At 36.1% G+C, this 17,096-nt stretch overlaps 1 long non-coding RNA gene across 2 annotated transcripts in view; it reads right to left on the reverse strand.

Moving 5' to 3' along the window:
- LOC140511314 (uncharacterized) overlaps nt 1-17,096 on the reverse strand; it is a 64,539-nt gene that overhangs the window by 17,006 nt on the left and 30,437 nt on the right. Inside the window, exons 2-4 of one of the 2 annotated variants that reach the window (XR_011969493.1) lie at nt 13,501-13,781; nt 3,728-3,832; nt 626-697 (exon numbers count right to left, since the gene is read on the reverse strand). This is a non-coding gene — a long non-coding RNA (uncharacterized lncRNA). The remainder of the gene's footprint in view (nt 1-625; nt 698-3,727; nt 3,833-13,500; nt 13,782-17,096) is intronic. The other variant, XR_011969494.1, reaches the window with a different exon arrangement.

The raw sequence follows: 17,096 nt of genomic DNA on the forward strand, positions 1-17,096 counted from the left end.
GAAAATAATAGGGTAATAGATTTAAATCTAGAAGAGATCTTAAAGGTTATCTAATCTCCTCTTTTGACAGATGGGGAAACTGAAACTCAGAGAGGGAATGATTTGCCCAAGGTCACACACCGAGTAAATGGAAGGGCTAAGTAACCAAAGTCTTCTGATTCCAAGTCCAATTCTCTTTCTGCTATACCACAGTTGCTTCTCTATGATTATAAAGTTAGGTAGTTTCAGGACTGCTTGAATGATCGAACCAAAGAGCAGTCTATAAAGAATCAATGTCAAATTAGAGGGGGAATTTCTAGTGGAACACTACAGGGAGCTGTCCTTGGTCCTGTGCTGTTCTTTATTTTTACAAATGACCTAGAAGAATGCACAAGTAGCATATTTATCAAAGTTGTATGTGACAGGAAGCTAGGAAGGATAGCTAACACATTGAGTGACAGAGTATAAAGATTCCTAAAGATCTTGACAGGCTGAAATGAAGGGCCAAATCTAATATGATGAAATTTAATAAGAATAAATTTATAGTCTTGAACTTGAGTTTAAAAAGTCAACTGTCCAAGCCCAAGATATAACTTAAAAAAAAAATCTATTTGAACAGCAAAACCTCAGAGTTTTACTCACTTACATGTTTCACATGCATTAGCAGTCCAAGGCAGAAGCTGATGAACAGAGGCAGTTTCTAAAGTTTTCTGAAAGTCTGAAAATATACAAAGAAAGAATGAACAAGAAAAAGACAGTTACTATATGGCATCCAGCAAACCTAATATGATCATAGGTTTAATTAAGAGAGACATATTATCTAGAATGAGGGAAACTGTCACAATCTTATTTTATTATGCTCATAACATATTTGGAATATAATGTTCAGTTCCTTGTGCCACATTTTAGGGAAGACATTGACAAGCTAAAATATTATAAATACAGAAGAGAGCAGTCAGAATGGTGAGGGAACAGTAGATTGTGCTGTATGAGTCTAATTCAAAGGAACTGAGGGCATTTAGTTCTAGAGTTATATTATTAAAGGGATGACTTTACCTCAAGCATCTAATCAGTTGCTAGTTCCCTTTCTGCCAAAATTCTCTTTTATTTATTTTGCATATGTTTTCTTTCTGCATATGTGTGTGTTATCTCCCCCAATGTCATGTAAGCTTCTTGAAAATAAGAACTGTTCTCAAATACTCACATTTGTCTTTGTATGCCCAGCATCCAATACTGTCTCTGGTACACTGTAGACATTTAATAAATACTAGCTGATTTAATTAATCAGGAGAAAAGAATACAGTGAAAACACATTATCTATTTTCCAATAGTTAAAGGACTGTCATGCTCAAAAGTATTAGACTTACTCTGCTCTGATTTCAAACCTACTTTGTGCAGAAACCTTTTTTGGCTGACCTTAGCTTTTAGTTCCTTTGCCTTTTAGGTCATCTTTCAATTTCTCTGCATTTATCTTCCATGAACCTAGTTATTTTCATTTTATCTCTCTTTTCCCCCATTGAAATGTATGTACTGTGAGGGGAGGGAAATGTTTTTGTCATTCTTCATATCCCCAATGCTTAGCTGAGTGCTTGGCACACAGTGATTGATAAATGCTTTTTGATTTCTAGAAAAAAATACAGAACACACACACACATACACACACACATGCACATGCATGTGCATGCTTTCCCCCTAGCAATCACATAGTGTTTAATAAATACTTGTTGATTGCTGAAATAAAATACATAATATGTATGTGTTCATATATGTACACACATATATACATATGTACACACATCCATGCATATGTATGCATGCATGCATGCATGGATGTTTGTGTGTGCACATATGCATATATGTATGTATATGCATGTGCATGTATGTACATGTGTGTGTATATGTGGGTATATATCTGCAATGGGTAGGCATTTCAGAGAGATGGATTTAAGCTAGATATAAGAAAATGCTTCCTAATGATTAAAACTGTCCTAAGATAGAAGGAATATCCTTGGAAGAGGGAGGGTATACTTGGAAGAGATCTTCAAGTAGCAGCCTTATAACCACCATGTTTTTTTTCTGTAGAGGAGATTTCTGTTCAGTAATGTTTAGATTATATGGCCTCTCAGCTCCCCTCCAAGTTGAGATTTTATGATTCTTTATTCTACATCAATTTCCAATGATCTGTGTTACCTCAGTCACATCTCTTACTCTGTCCTCTCCTCTCTCTTCCCACTCGATATCTTAGTTCAGTTCTTTATTACCATCTACCTGATCTAATGCAATGCCTTCCTAGCAGGTGTCCCTTCCTCTCCACTTTCCTTACTTCTCCAATCTGCCCTTCGTACTATGCTAGAATAACTTTCCTTATGTATAAGTCTGATCATGTCATTTCCCTTCTCAAAAATCCTCAGGGATGTCCTATCACTGAGTGAATAAAACTCAAATACCTTCGCCCTCAAATTTGGGCCAATACAACTTTACATTAGTGCGCTCTCTTACAAACCCTATTAAATACTAAATAGTAATTGTTTCTCTTTTACCCAAGAATCCTGAGGGTCTTCTCCTCCTAGTTTGATTGTTTTTATTAAAGGGGCCATCCCTTGAGCAAATACTTAAAGAAGGCTATTCATTTAATGGTGAATCTCACTCAAAGTGAGAATGCTGTAAGACCCCAGCCTGAAAGGACCAATGTCTCCTATTGCATTCTGGGCCATTTCCAGCTGTCATGATGAATATCAGGCCATTGGATCCAGAGGGCTCTGGAGAAGAAAGTGACGTTGATGACCTTGCACAGCCCTCCCTCACTCAAATCAAAGTCAGCGGAAAGTCATGTCATCATCTTGATGTCATGGTCCTCTTCTAGAATGAAGGACAAACACGACAACAACCATTTCATGGAACTTCTCTTTGTTACTTCTAAATGCCTGCTCAGGAACAAGTCTCGATCCATTGAATATAGATCTCATTCTCATACCTCCATAAGTTGGCTCACGCAGTTCCTTGTACCTGAAATGTCCTCTCCCCCCATTGTTTGCCAATTGAATTCCTAATTATCATTTAATATTTATCTCAAATGCCAATCCTCTGGGAAGCCTTTCCTGATACCCCCCCCCACATACACCCATGTTAATGAACAATCTTTTTCCCATCTGACTTGGCATCTCACCTTATCTGTAATGCACTTATTCATGTAATACTATGCATTATAATTAACACTGTGTGCCTTTTCCCTCTTCTAGACTGTAAACTCCTTGAAGTCTGAAACTGTGTCTTTTCTCAAATTTTTATTTCTCTCACTTTGTGCCAGAGAATCCTTCACAGAGAAGACTTAATAAATGTTTGTTGAATAAATGTTATTGAAGAGTATGCATTGATTGATTAATTGATTTAAAACATCTGAGCTACTTCTAGGCATTAGATAAACATTTACTCTAAGTATTTTATAGACTATTTTTCCATTTAGAGTGTTGGATTCAAGTTAACGGGAACTTGACAAGATTAAGGACCACAGAATGAGGCACAAAGGAACAAGAGGGAAAATTCAACTAATCAAAAATAATTAAAGTAAATCAAAATATAATAAAATCTCTTATAATTTATGTTAATTTTCAGATAATTTGTGGTCTAAGACCCACTGTTGACTATGTGTTAACCTATTGTGTTTCTACAACGGCTGCTGCTTTTCCTGTAATTTGCATTCATTTTTTAGCAATGCTTGGTAGCAATAATAACAGTTGAGGGTTACTACTTTCATTAGTATGAATATCCTCTTCTCCTTGTACAGATAGCTTCTGATAAACAGTTGATAAGGCTGAAACATCCATCAGCAGCCAATTCAGTGATGATGTTCTAGCTAGGTCCCAATCCATGGATGAGGGAGAGGGAGGGAAGAAAGAAGGGAGGGAGAGAGAGAGAGAGAGAGAGAGAGAGAGAGAGAGAGAGAGAGAGAGAGAACATTTGTTAAGCATTTAATATGTGCTAAGTACTGTACTAAATGCTAGATATACAAACATACAAATAGTCAAGCAAGACAATCCTTATTCAAGAAACATATATTATAATGGAAGATAACATATACATATAAGGGTGTTGGTAAGGGGAGAGGGCCAGAAAGTGGGGAGAAACTATATTCTCCAGGGGTGTCAGTTAAGCAGAAGGAGATGGAGTCTGAAAAGAGTCAAAGTATGACTGAGGTAAGTCATGGTTGGCATCCTTCCCAAAATGATATCCCAGGGAGGAAGTCACCAATGAAGGAAGAATGGTCCTAAGAGGGCTGTGGAGAGTTTTCTATGATCTCTGTCCTCAAAGCCTATCCAGATAAGTGGAATTTGTTGAAGTTTATACTCCACTGTCATAGCCTTGAGTAATCTAAAGGAACTTGATCCTTTTATAATGACAGACACTAAAGTAGAACATTAGTGGATGTGTACTCATAACAATACTTACTAAATTGTAATCCCACATTTCAAAGAATGATTATAATAATTCTTATGGTCCTCCTCCCTACTCAACTGTTTTTTGGAGAGAGATGTACCTGTATTCCTAAACAGGATCCACTTTCTATACAAGTTGTTAATCAATGCTTAGCCTCATCTTTGTAAACACCTATTATTTTAAAAAGGGTAAGCTTCTACTCTGAAATCTGAACTCATTGGAAGCCCCAAAGAGGGACCTGAAAATGAAAGGGATTAGCAGTTTCTTCTCTTCTTGTCAGTAATCAGCAGGATAGTAATCTTGAACAGAGTCCCATAAGCTTGCCATTGGGACATCATACTCATTTTTAACGGAAGTGGATTGGCTTCTGCAATTATGGTGAAAAGGATGTGTGAAGCTTGTTTTCCCCTGTCATGCAAACATGTAGGCATGTGTGAAACACGCTAGAAAGTAAAACTCCTTGGGATGGTATTTAAAGTCCTTCACAATCTGGCTCCCATCTATCTTTCCAGACTGATTTCACATTACTCCTCTTCATGCACTATACATTCCAACCAAACTGGACTTCATATATACAAAAAGCATATACCTATATACATATGTATACACACATAGGTATATACCCATAGGTACGTGTGTATATATGTATGTGCATATGTGTGTGTGTATATGCATGTATACATGGTCTCCCATATGCCATCTTCCAGCTTTTGTGCAGTATCCTGTCCTCTATGTTAAGAATAATCTGCTTCCTAATTTTTCACTCTTGAATTACTCATTCCTTTCCAACTTTAGTTTAAGTACCACTTCTGCAAGACAATTTTCCTGATCACCACATTTGCTAGTGGTGATCAATTTGCTTTATCTATATTTTATGTTTTTATATCTGTGTCCCTGTTGCTCCCCCACCCCCATACATGCCACTGTGTAGAATATAAACTCCCTGAGGGCAAGGACTACTTTTATCTTTGTATCCCAAGTGCTTAGCCCCATATCTAGCACTTACTAAGTGATTATTAAATGCTTGCAGTATTGCTAAAAAGAAACAAAAACAGAGATTGTGTTAGTGGTTGAGGGAAGGATTTTAACAAGGAGGAAAATGGGCAAATATGGGGACTTTGGCAGCTGTTTACACTTGATGTGAATTTTAGATCGGTAGAGAAAGTGGATTTATTTTGAAGCTTTAGAAGCAGAAAAAAGATGAGAAGTACTGGAAGAACCTTGTCATTCCTTTCCATTGTCATTCCATTTCCTCAAGGCTCTGTTCATTTTCTTCATGATATAAGAGACACTGTTTAAAATGGCTTAAAAGATATTGTGATGCATAAATTTGTCCTGTAAAAATTTCAGGTAGCTTGGGGGTCTGGACAAGGAAGAGCAAGGGAATCTAGAGAATGGTGTTAACTACCTTCCAGGTACTTTTTCATTTAGAGATAGAGAAGAGTTTTGGTTGGGAAAAGGGACAGCCGAAGGCGTGCTTTAGAGATGATTTAAAAATATTCTGAGTATAATGTGTCCTTAGGAAAAGGGTTTTTAATGTAGAGAATAAGGACAGAGTAGAGTCTCCTGGAAGAAGAGAATTTGTGGTGACAAAGGATGTATCTATGCAAACTGCCCAAGTGCATGTCATCATAAAACAGGGATGCAGGCCCAGTTGGGCCAGCTGTGAAGACCCACAATGGAAAGGGAAAGGGAAGTGAAACAACTGAGCTACTAACATCTGTCTAAATGAATGCAGAGCATCCTCTGGGGACTGTTAAGAGAAGGAGAAGGGAGTAAGAGGCAGCTTTAGGAAGAGAGGGGAGAAAATAAAGGAGATCGATGTCAGGGTTTTGTGGGGAAAGAAAGAACAAGAAAGTAGCTAGGGATAAATAAGAGGGTGGGGAGAAAACAGCAGGAAGAAGGTAAGTCAACACAAGCCCAAGGAACATTTATGGCCAAAGAGGCAGTTTGGATGTACAAAGAGAAGGGAAAGGTTGGGTGTGGGAGTAACTCAGAAGATGAAACTAGAAGGAAAGATCAAAAAGAATGACAACAATAGAACACTGTAGACAGAACCCATATTCCAAGAAGAAGGAAAGATCAAAAGGCAGCAGTAACATAACTGAAGGAAGAGCAGGTAGAACATGGAGAGTCAAGGGAGAGGAGAGATGAGGGTGTCCAGAGGAAATCTTGAAGTACTAAATGGAATCACATGTATATAAATGTGGACAGGGTAAGGCCTAGCTAGCCACAGGCCTCTGGGAATAAAGAAGTTGATTCACTTGGGAACTCTGCTTCAAAAGTTATCGAACTGTGCACACCCTTTGAAAGAAAGCAATATCACTATCAAGTTTACACCCCAAAAAGATCAGGGAAAAGGTATATGTGTGTGTGTGTGTATGTGTATGTGTGCATGTGTGTGTGTATATATATATATAATATATGTGTATATGTGTATGTATGTGTATATGCATATGTATATGTGCAGTTCTTTTTTTGCAGTGACACAGAACTGAAGCAAAGGTGCTGGCTATCCAGCGGAGAATGGCTAAATAAACCATGTTATATGAATCCGGCTGAGTGGCAGAGTAGATAGAGCATTAGTTCTTGAGTTAGGAAGAAATGTATTACTCTGATCTCAAACACTTACTATGTGTGTAACCCTGGGCAAGTCACTTAACCTTTGTCTACTTCAGCTTCCTTATCTATAACAAAGGGATAATAATAGCACCTACTTTCCAGGATTGTTGTGGGGAGAAAATGAGATATTTGCACAGTTCTACATGAATGCTAGCTATTATAGTTATTAATGTTATTGGGCCATAAGAAGTGACAAAGCAGATAGTTTCAAAGAAACCTAGGAAGACTTATATTTCTTGGTTCAGAGTAAAGTGAACACAACCAAGAAAACACTTTATATTGTCAAGATAAATAGCTTTGAAAGACTTCGAGATTATGAGCAATGCAGTGTTCCAGAAGACCGATAATGCAGCGTGTTATTAACCATCTGACAGAGAAACGAGAGACTCAAAATACAGAATGATACTTAAATTTGGACATGGTCAATGTGTGAATTTGTTTTGCTTAATTATACATACTGGTCACAATGGTTTCTTTTTCTTTTTCTTTTTTTTTCCTTTTCTTATCATGAGGTAGAGGTTGAAGTGGGGAAAGAAAAAAGAGATTTTTGGCCAATGAGTTTGTTTGCTTTTAAGAAGTAGATCAGATTCAGCTTTTAAGACTTGCTTCTTTTCCTAGAATTATGAAAAAAGTTTTGTTCTTTGTGAGAGTCCTGGCCTGGGGATTCTTCCTACTGGTGAGTAGAACTCCGGAATCTAATGGATATGATATAGGTTCAGGACTGATATAAGAGGGGAAACCCATTACCTTTTCTGAAATACTTCTACTCCCAACCTTACATTTCTTCTATTCAACTACCTAAAAGTAGAAAAGGCCTACCTCAGGAGGTAGTGAGTTCCCCATTATTAGGGGTTTTCAAGAAAAGACTGCGTACCTACTTATCAGGTATTGGTAGGGGGTATTCTTTTTCAGATAAGACTTGAACTAAGTCACTAAGGTCCTCTCCAGTTTTGAGATTCTATGAGGGATGGGTTTTTTATTTATCACACATAACTGCAAATGTTCAAAAAACATATAATGGTTGGATCAAGAAAAAAGCTTTTGATTGAACAATGATTTTCTGTGCAGAGATATGACATGCTACAGAAAAACTCAAATATGTGATTTTTTTTTTGTATTAACGTCACTAGTGTACCTGTTCTCAAAAGAGAAAGAATTAGTTTTCACAAAGGGTGTTACAATCTGAGCTGAAATATATATGATGATGGATGTAAATTAGAGAGGGTGAAAACAAATTTCTGCAGGCGTATATCCTCCAAAATAAATATGAATGTGAAGAGTTATTGAATGGGACAACACTTTCCCCGAATACAGGGAAGGTGGTGCTATGAGGTGATTTCATTTGCTTGGACCAAAAATGCTGGGGTGTTATAACCAGAAAATGACCAATAAAAGCTAAACACTTGCGATTAATCTATCAGAACAAGGAATTAAAAAATATTTGTGTAGGGATACCTATAAGTAATGCAGAAAACAGTTCAAAAAATACATACATCAAATATTGTAACTGATAAAAAAAACCCTACAAATTATGAAACTAAAAGGAAAGTATAGTTCTCTTTCTAAACATGTTATAGCAACAACTGAATATTTTTTCAGCAGCTGAAAAATTCAGCGCAAGTATTTTTATGTGAATGACCAGAAAATTCCTGTTAGAAAGGGAATAAACTGGAAAGAGTTGGAGAAAAATTCAAGAACATCTTATTCTCCCAGGAATACAGAGAGGTAGGATATGTTCATCAACAAGTATTTATTATGAGTCAATTATGTTCCAGGCACCATGAAACATCATGGGGATATAAGAAGAAGAGAGGAAATGAGAAGAGTAATTTATATTCTTGAGGAAATTAATATGATGCATAGAAAATTCTCAAGGGAAGGAATAATGATAAAGGGTTCAAAGAACTAAGATATTCTAATTTACAGAAGTCTTCAATGAAGAACATAATTGAGAAAATAAGGATGAATACCTTGGAGTAAAAGTAGGAAGGTGAAGTCGATGAGGAACAATTACAAAGACAAAGTCAAGGTGATGAGAGAAGGATGTACTCATGTTAAGAATAAAGGCACCACACTCAGGCATGTTAGTGTGTGTAAGAGGAAAAGAGGATGGTATTGAACTTGAAGGAGAAAAATAAACAGATTAGGATGTGGTCAGAGAAGAAACTCTGGTCAATGGAATGATCCTTTATAGAACTTTCAAGTAGAAGAAAAGATAAAGAAAGAAGGGAAGGGGAATGGACTGATGCCAAGGCACTAATCCAACGATGAAAAAGCTAATGATGCAACAAATACATCACAGCTAAAGTAGTGAACAGAAAGATGAAGTTGTTGACAAAGCAAAATGCTCTGGAGCCTAATGATCTCAATGCCTGAGCAAATCTCTTCATGCTGTACTCAGTGGCATATGGGAGAAAGGAAAAATGAGCAGCCCAGTGAAGCACGTTTTAGCAAAGCTATTTTTAAATCAGAAGAGGGATGATATTAAAAACTGAAAGTCACTAATATTGCTAAACACTGATGGCAAGGAATTGGTGTAAAGTCTGACAAGAGCAGAACTCAGTATATCTGGTGGGAAAGAGTTCCATAAATTGGTGTGTAAGTATAGGTATGATGTGGTGTTTGTGTGTGTAAGTGGGGTGTATGTGAGTATGTGTATGTGTGAGTATGCACATTTGTGTGTGTGTTGCTTGTACATGTGCAACAGCATCATATTTCAGAAAGAACCCTGGAATTGGACTTGTAAGCTTTTGGTTCCATTATCCTTTCTAGTTCTCTGGCCTTGAATAAGCCTCCAGTCTCGGGGGCCTCAGTCCTCCCATCTGTACAATGCAGCTCACAATGACTACACTGTGTACCTGAAGGGTAATTATTGGAACCTAATGAAACAATGTCCAAGGTTGAACATTTAGTAAATTTCAGACAACTAATAGGGCAAGACAAAGGAGGAAGATGAGAATATTATGTATAATGTCTGAATCAAGAAAATAACTTGATTGAATGGTGATTTTCCATGCAGAGATTATGACATGTTGCAGCTAAAATATGTGAACACTTTTTAAAACAAACTAATATCAATGTCCCTATTGTCCAAGAAGTAAAAAGAATAGTTTCACACAAGACTGTTAACAAGAAACTGCCTATTTAGCCATCAATGTGTGTGGTCTGGACATTTCGTAAGAAAATACATATCTTATTTGAATGATATAGGATGCAGATGTGATAAAAGAACAGTAACATGCCAGATGAGCCCATTTGTGCATAGTAGAAAAATATCACTATGACAATAGGAAAAAAAAGGAGCAAGGCAACAAAGTATAGTATACTGGTTCTCAAAGGGGGTGGGGGTGGAAAATTCAAAAAATATCAACAAAGACTAGTAAAACTGATCAAGAAATTTTTGTATTTGTATTATATTCTGTATATACGCATATTCTGTATTTATATTTCTACATAAATGTAGTTTTATTATGTAGAGTTCTCAGCAATAGGGTATTTATGCCTGGTGGGGACCTTTTCAAGAATCTATGAAATATTAAGACAAACAGCCAGAAAGCAGCTCCCGTATCTTCCAGAAGAAAATGGAGTTCAGAGCATGATCGATATAGAATTATTTCATAGTTAAATGTTTTTGGGTTTCAACATTAAGAAAGTACAAGATGACAATGATTGGGAGACATGCTTCAATTTCTATATACCCTTGTAAAAGACTGGTAGTAAAGGAGTATTTTAGTGGTGAGATGAGATTTTTGAAAACATGTGATGACACTTTATGAAAGGACACAATGAGGATGATGCAATGATAAATAAGAGACTGAGGACCCCAGGATCACAGAATTTAGAACTAGAAGAAACTTTCAAAATAATTTAGTCCAACTCCATTTTAAGTGTGAGGTTAAATGATAATAAGGACAAAAGATACTAGTAAACATAACTAGAATTTAAATCTAGGGTCTGAAATGTATGAGTAAAGCAGAAAAGTATTATATGAAGCGATGTCAAAGGAGGTGATGGAACCATAGATTTTAGAGTTGAAAGAAACATTAGAGGTCAATGAGTCATTGGATCCAGCTGTGAAGATGTCATAGAATGAAGGATTCAAAGCTGGAAGGGACCTTAGAGGTCATTTAGCCCAGCTTTTCACACAATGGAGACTACTAAATTATTAAAAGTAGATGGAGAATGGTATATACTTTTAGCAATGGAGAGTTTACTCTCCTGTAAGATAATCATTCCATTTCCACTAGGTCCAAATATGAGAAAGTTACTATATATACACACACACACACATATGTATATATATATGCATACATACACATATATGCACACATACAAACATATATATGTATGTATATAAATATGTTAATATACATAATATATACAGATATGTTCATGAATAAGTATATTCATACATATATGTGTTCATGTATGTGTATATTTGCATATACACATATATCCCTCCATTGGTCCTGGTTCTGCTATCTTGACTTGCACAGAGCAAATTTTATCCTTAGACCACATAGCTTTTCAAATATTTGGATGTGATTATCATGATCCTTTTATGTCTGCTCTTACCCAGGCATAACATAGCTAGTTCCTTCAGCTATTTCTGATTCAAGAAAACTGATGTTAAGGAATATTGAGAAGAAAAATAAAACTCAATAGATGCTTGTTGACTTGACAAAAAAACTCTAAGTGATAACATAAAATTACTTAGGTACTAAGAAAACATTTTTCTTTACTCATTTATCAGGACTCTGTTTTAGAAACTTCAACCTATTAGGAATCTGATGGCTAGACAGGAGAGGCATTAATAGCATTATTTTTTCTAAAATGTAGAATAGTGTTGAAAGAGAACTTAGGGTTCTAAGATTTAGAACTAGATGGAATTTTGGAGATCATCTAATAAACATCCCCTGCTTTAAGTTTTTACTGTTTGATGTCTTTCCTCTTATATCAGCTTCCTTTCTAAATATGTCCCTCCTATTTCCCCTAACCAGCAAGTCCTGCCTTGTAATAAAGAATATAGTGGGGATAAAAGCAGCTCAACAAGACTGACCAACACATCAACCAAATCTGACAATATAGAACCTAATTTTTTCATAGTTATTTCCCCTGCCTTCTGGGAAGAGGAGAGGGAGATGCATCTTGGGGGAAGGGAAGAAGGAGGAAAGGGAATAACTATTTATGTGGTACTTAGTATGTGTGATGCACTGTGCTAAGGGCATTAATTTTTAAATTTAACTGGTTTAATTTTCTCATCTTTTCATGACATTCTTGCTCATTAAAATTACACAATTAAAAATATCTTTTTCATTGTTATTTCCATTGTTATAGTCACTGCATATGTTTTTCCTGATTCTACTTACTTAGCTCTCGATCAGTTCATGACATCCCATATTTCTCAGAATTTTTCACACTGATGTTTTTCATATGGCATTTCATTACACAAGTCCACCACAATTTGTTTAGCCACTTCTCAGTCAACCGGAGTATATTTTATTTCTAGTTCTTTAATGTTAGAAAAGTCCTGCTAAGAATAGTTTGGTGTTTATAGGACTTTTTTTCCCTCCTTGTTCTGTAGGAAGCCAACTCTTAGATCTCTGGATCAAAGGTAAGACTATTTTAGTTACAGTTTTATCATACTTCCAAATTTCCTTCCAGATTAGAGAAAAATATTCACAATACCACTAATGATGTTTGTGTGCTTATCATTCATGTCACAGTATTGTTTTTTGCCATGATGTCAAGGTGAAACTTCTTATACCTAGCAAATTGATTGGGTTTTTCATTTATGTTCTTAACTATTTGGAGTTATTTTTCATATGCCAGTTCCCTCATTTTCCAAATGAGGAAAAAGAGACCTAAGTAGTTCAAACGACTTTCTGAATATCTTAAAAATAGTAACTTATAGAAACAAGAGTTGAGCCCTGATATACATACATATCTATTTAATTGTACCCTTTATTTTTACTTCTTCTAGACCCTCCATCTCTTCTCTTTTCCAAATAGTCATCCTTTATAATGAGAACTATTATTTAAAAAAGAAAAAAATCAACATAAGCCACCACTACATCAAAAAATCTGACGTTATATGCAACATCCCCGCCTGCAGAGTAGGGGGTAAATGACTTTTCACATGGTTGCTTTTCTTTGGGCCAAGGGAGTTCCTTGTAATTTCACAATATTAATTATTTTATTGGTTCTGGTGGTTGTCCTCTTTCCATTATTGTCGTAATTGTGTATATTGTTTTCTTGGTTCTGCTTTCTTCACTTTGTATCAGTTCAAATGCATTTTATTATGTTTCTAGGTATTTATAATGGTCATTTTTTTCCAACAACACAGTCATATTCCATTGCATCCATTTACCATAATTCATTTAGCAATTCTTCAATTTACAGGCATTAACTTTATTTTCAGTTCTATGCTGTCACAAAAATATTTTTGTGTCTAGGGAAACTTACTTTTTTTCAAAGACTTCTTTAGGGTATTTGCTTGATCTCTGAATCAAAGGATATGGACATTTTAATCACTTCATTTACATCATTTCAAACTGCTTCTCACAATGGTTTTTACTAATTCACAGCTTCACCAACAAAGCATTAGGTCATGTCTTTCCACATTTCTTCCAGCAATGACTATCAACATATTTTTTTTTTATAAAATATTTTTCTTTTTTTAAAAATTATCATGAGGTATCCCACCAAATTCCTTGAATGACGTAAATAATGCTTTGATATCTGAACTAGGGAGAATCAAAACACAAAGAGAAAAGTATAGACATATCCTTAATGAGCATTAATGCAAAAATGTAAATAAAAAATAGAGGTTATAGCAACAAATCACAAAGGTTATATGTAAATCAAGGTTGAATCTATGCCAGGAATTTAGAGTTGGTTAAATATTAGAAAAAAATATTGTTATATATTATTAGTAGTAATATGTATGTAGTAGTTATATATTAATAGTAGTAGTATATTACATATTAACATAGTAGCAGCACACTATCAGTATATATTAGTAGCAGTAATATATTAGTATATATCATGTCTAACATGTGTCAGATTAATAATCAGAATGACAAAATCATACAATATCACGTCAAACAATATTATGCCAAAGATGTAGAAAAAAACCCTTTTGACAAAATTTCTCCAAATTTTATCTTTGTTAATTTGCAGAGTGGGAAGTGAAACCTTGAGGTTATTTTGATTTGCATCACTCCTTTTAGTGATTTGAAGCATTATTTCCTAGAGTTGTTAACAGTTTACAAATCTCTGGAGCACTTTTGTTTATACCCTTCGACTACTTATCTATGGTGAAGCATCACTTTAGTCCAGGTCTTTAGAAAATTCAACGTTCCTTCCATAACATCACCTTGCTTCTCATAGTGGCCATCTAATCTAACTCCTACCTGAAGTAGGAAGCTCTTGTACAAATTCATGTCTCTGTTTGAAGGTTCTATTGACAGAATGATGTCAGTGAACATTTGTGTAAATGCTCTTGTGCCAAGGCTGGACTGTTTCTAAGGCATTGTAAGTTTCCAAAATCCCTGGCAGCTTTGTTTCTTCCAAGTACAAATGAAAAGATTTATACTAAAGGCTCAGGATTGGAGGCTAGAGCTTTAAGCATAGGGGGACTCTTTGAAAGCTTTCACTGTAACAGAAATGCCACCCTCTAGTTCCAATGCTGTGATTTCTCCATTTAGAAGAAATACAGGTGCTTTAGCAATAATATTTGCCTCCTTGGAGATAGCCCAGCCTGGCCAGAAGAGCTGCTGCATTCATGAATCAGATTCCTGATGCAGAACACCATGCTAGGCATTGAAAACAATATAAAACTTGGACTCTACCTTCAAAAAGCTTACAATCGGATAAGGAGGTTATTGTTTAATAAAAGGAACATGGAGAGAAAGGCCACTTCTGTGAACGTGGCATCCCCAGAAAATGAGATTCCAAGTGTCCTATGATGCTCTTTTTGTCATCAGTCAAATAGGATAATGTATATAAAGTATATTGTGAAACTTAAAGAATCATGAACTCCAAATGTTGTTATTGCCTAATATTGTAGAATGGAACAATTTTAAAATTCAACTTCTTTGAGATTATTTTCCTGAATGCTTACAGTGACAAACAGTGAACCTGAAAAATGTATTGAGGGATGAGGGAGAGTTATTTATTCCTGTTCACTTCATCTTTGGTTATTCCTTCCTTCCTTCCTTCCTTCCTTCCTTCCTTCCTTCCTTCCTTCCTTCCTTCCTTCCTTCCTTCCTTCCTCTCCCTCCCTCCTCTCCCTCTGTCCACACAGGAAATCATATTCTTACCTGTGGGTACTCTGCTGAAAGGAATATATATTTTTTGTTGCTAAAATCTCACAAGATATCTTTGAGTTTAAGGGCTAGATTTCTTTTTAAGGATTATGTCTTAAACCTAAATCATTCTGACTCTAACTGATTGGCAAACCTTGGGTCCCAGCCTGAGCCTACCTTGGTACTTGTTTGGGTTCTGATTGCTCAGAGTGAATGTAAATAGTAATTGTTTCTGTTTAGGTCAGAAATTCTGAGGGTCTTCTCTTCCCAGATTGATATTTTTTTTGACTAGGTAAAAGAGGCCATTTTTTTGCCTCATTTCTTACCTAGCCTTAATCACTGAATGGGTATTGCCTCAGTCAAACTGAGACCTGGAAAAGACCTTAGCTTAAAAAGGCTAAGGTCTTGTACTACATCTGGGACCATCTCCAGTTTTCCTGATCTATATATTGCCACTGGACCCAGATGCTCAGGAGGAGAGAGTAAGGCTGGTGACTCTGCACAGCCCTGCCTCACTTAAATTCAATTCACCTTCCCAATGTCATGGTCCTCTTCAAGAAAGAAGGAAAAACAACAATGCCCTCAGTGTCTCAAGGCTGCATACAATCAGTCAATCTGCCTTTATTATTTAGGAGCAGAAAGTGGAAACTAATTGATTTGATTCAAGTAAGGTCTAGTTCACCTCTTTTGCACTTAACATTTTTTCCCAATCCATAGCTTGTCTGGAATTCAGTTAACTTTATATAGTGTTCCATTTTCAAACACTTCTAAATTTCCTGGTTTAAGAAAGATGATTTCTGTGTTTCTACATAGATTTTAAGTGATCAGAGTTCAGAAAAGCCAATATAAGACCGGGGAATGAGTAAAAAACCAGTATTGGAAGGCAAAGGATGGAAACCAAGGGTACTGCCCTTGCTGATTTATCTGGGAAAGCAGATGCTCATAGGCAGGTTAAGAATTAAGCAATTTCCTTTCCATGGTGACTTTCTGAGTTGTACCCGGCCATTCATCCTTCCCCTTCTTTCTGAAGCACAATTATCTCTCTCATCTGCTCAAGAATCTCTAATGACTCCCTATTTCCTATCACCTCATCTAAACTTCTCTGTAAAACTTTCACGGATTTTATTTCAGCTTACTTTCTATTACTACCTAACCAAATTTGCCTCCCACTCCTTCCTAATGTGCTCTCTCCTCTATAATCAAGTACACCTCCAACCTTTCTTACAAAGGTACCATGCTTATTTCCTCAACTTTTCCTTTTAATCACGTCATTCTTCCAGTCTAAAAGGCCTTCCTTTCTCTTCTCCATCTAGCCAAACGGATCAATCTATCAGTCTCCAAGTCGTCTCACTTTCTTCAGGAAGTCTCCCTAACGACTGAACATTCTATCAACTCTTCTGGATTTTGGCAGCACATATATTCAGAGCCTCCCAGTTTTGTCCTGATTTTCAGACTAGGTTGTTTTGTGTTGTCTTCTGGTTGCTTGATTTTCCATAGGCTACTTTCTCTAACTTGAAATGGTCATCTCCTTCAAGGTAGAGCCCATGTCTTCTGCAGCTTCTGGCTTCCCCAGAGTAGCTGGGCTACTTTGGACATATAGTAAGTAAGGGCTCTGATTCACCAGGAGGTTGAAGGATAGCAAGAAAACAAAACAAAGAAGTCTATACCATGGTCTGTCTATACCTGTTATGTGTATGTGGATACCAATTTGCCTCCTTCTTTCTCTTCACTCACTCTCCTCTCCTAATTTTC

This window comes from Notamacropus eugenii, chromosome 6 (genome assembly GCF_028372415.1).
Source record: "Notamacropus eugenii isolate mMacEug1 chromosome 6, mMacEug1.pri_v2, whole genome shotgun sequence".
Classification (NCBI taxonomy): Eukaryota; Metazoa; Chordata; class Mammalia; order Diprotodontia; family Macropodidae; genus Notamacropus; species Notamacropus eugenii.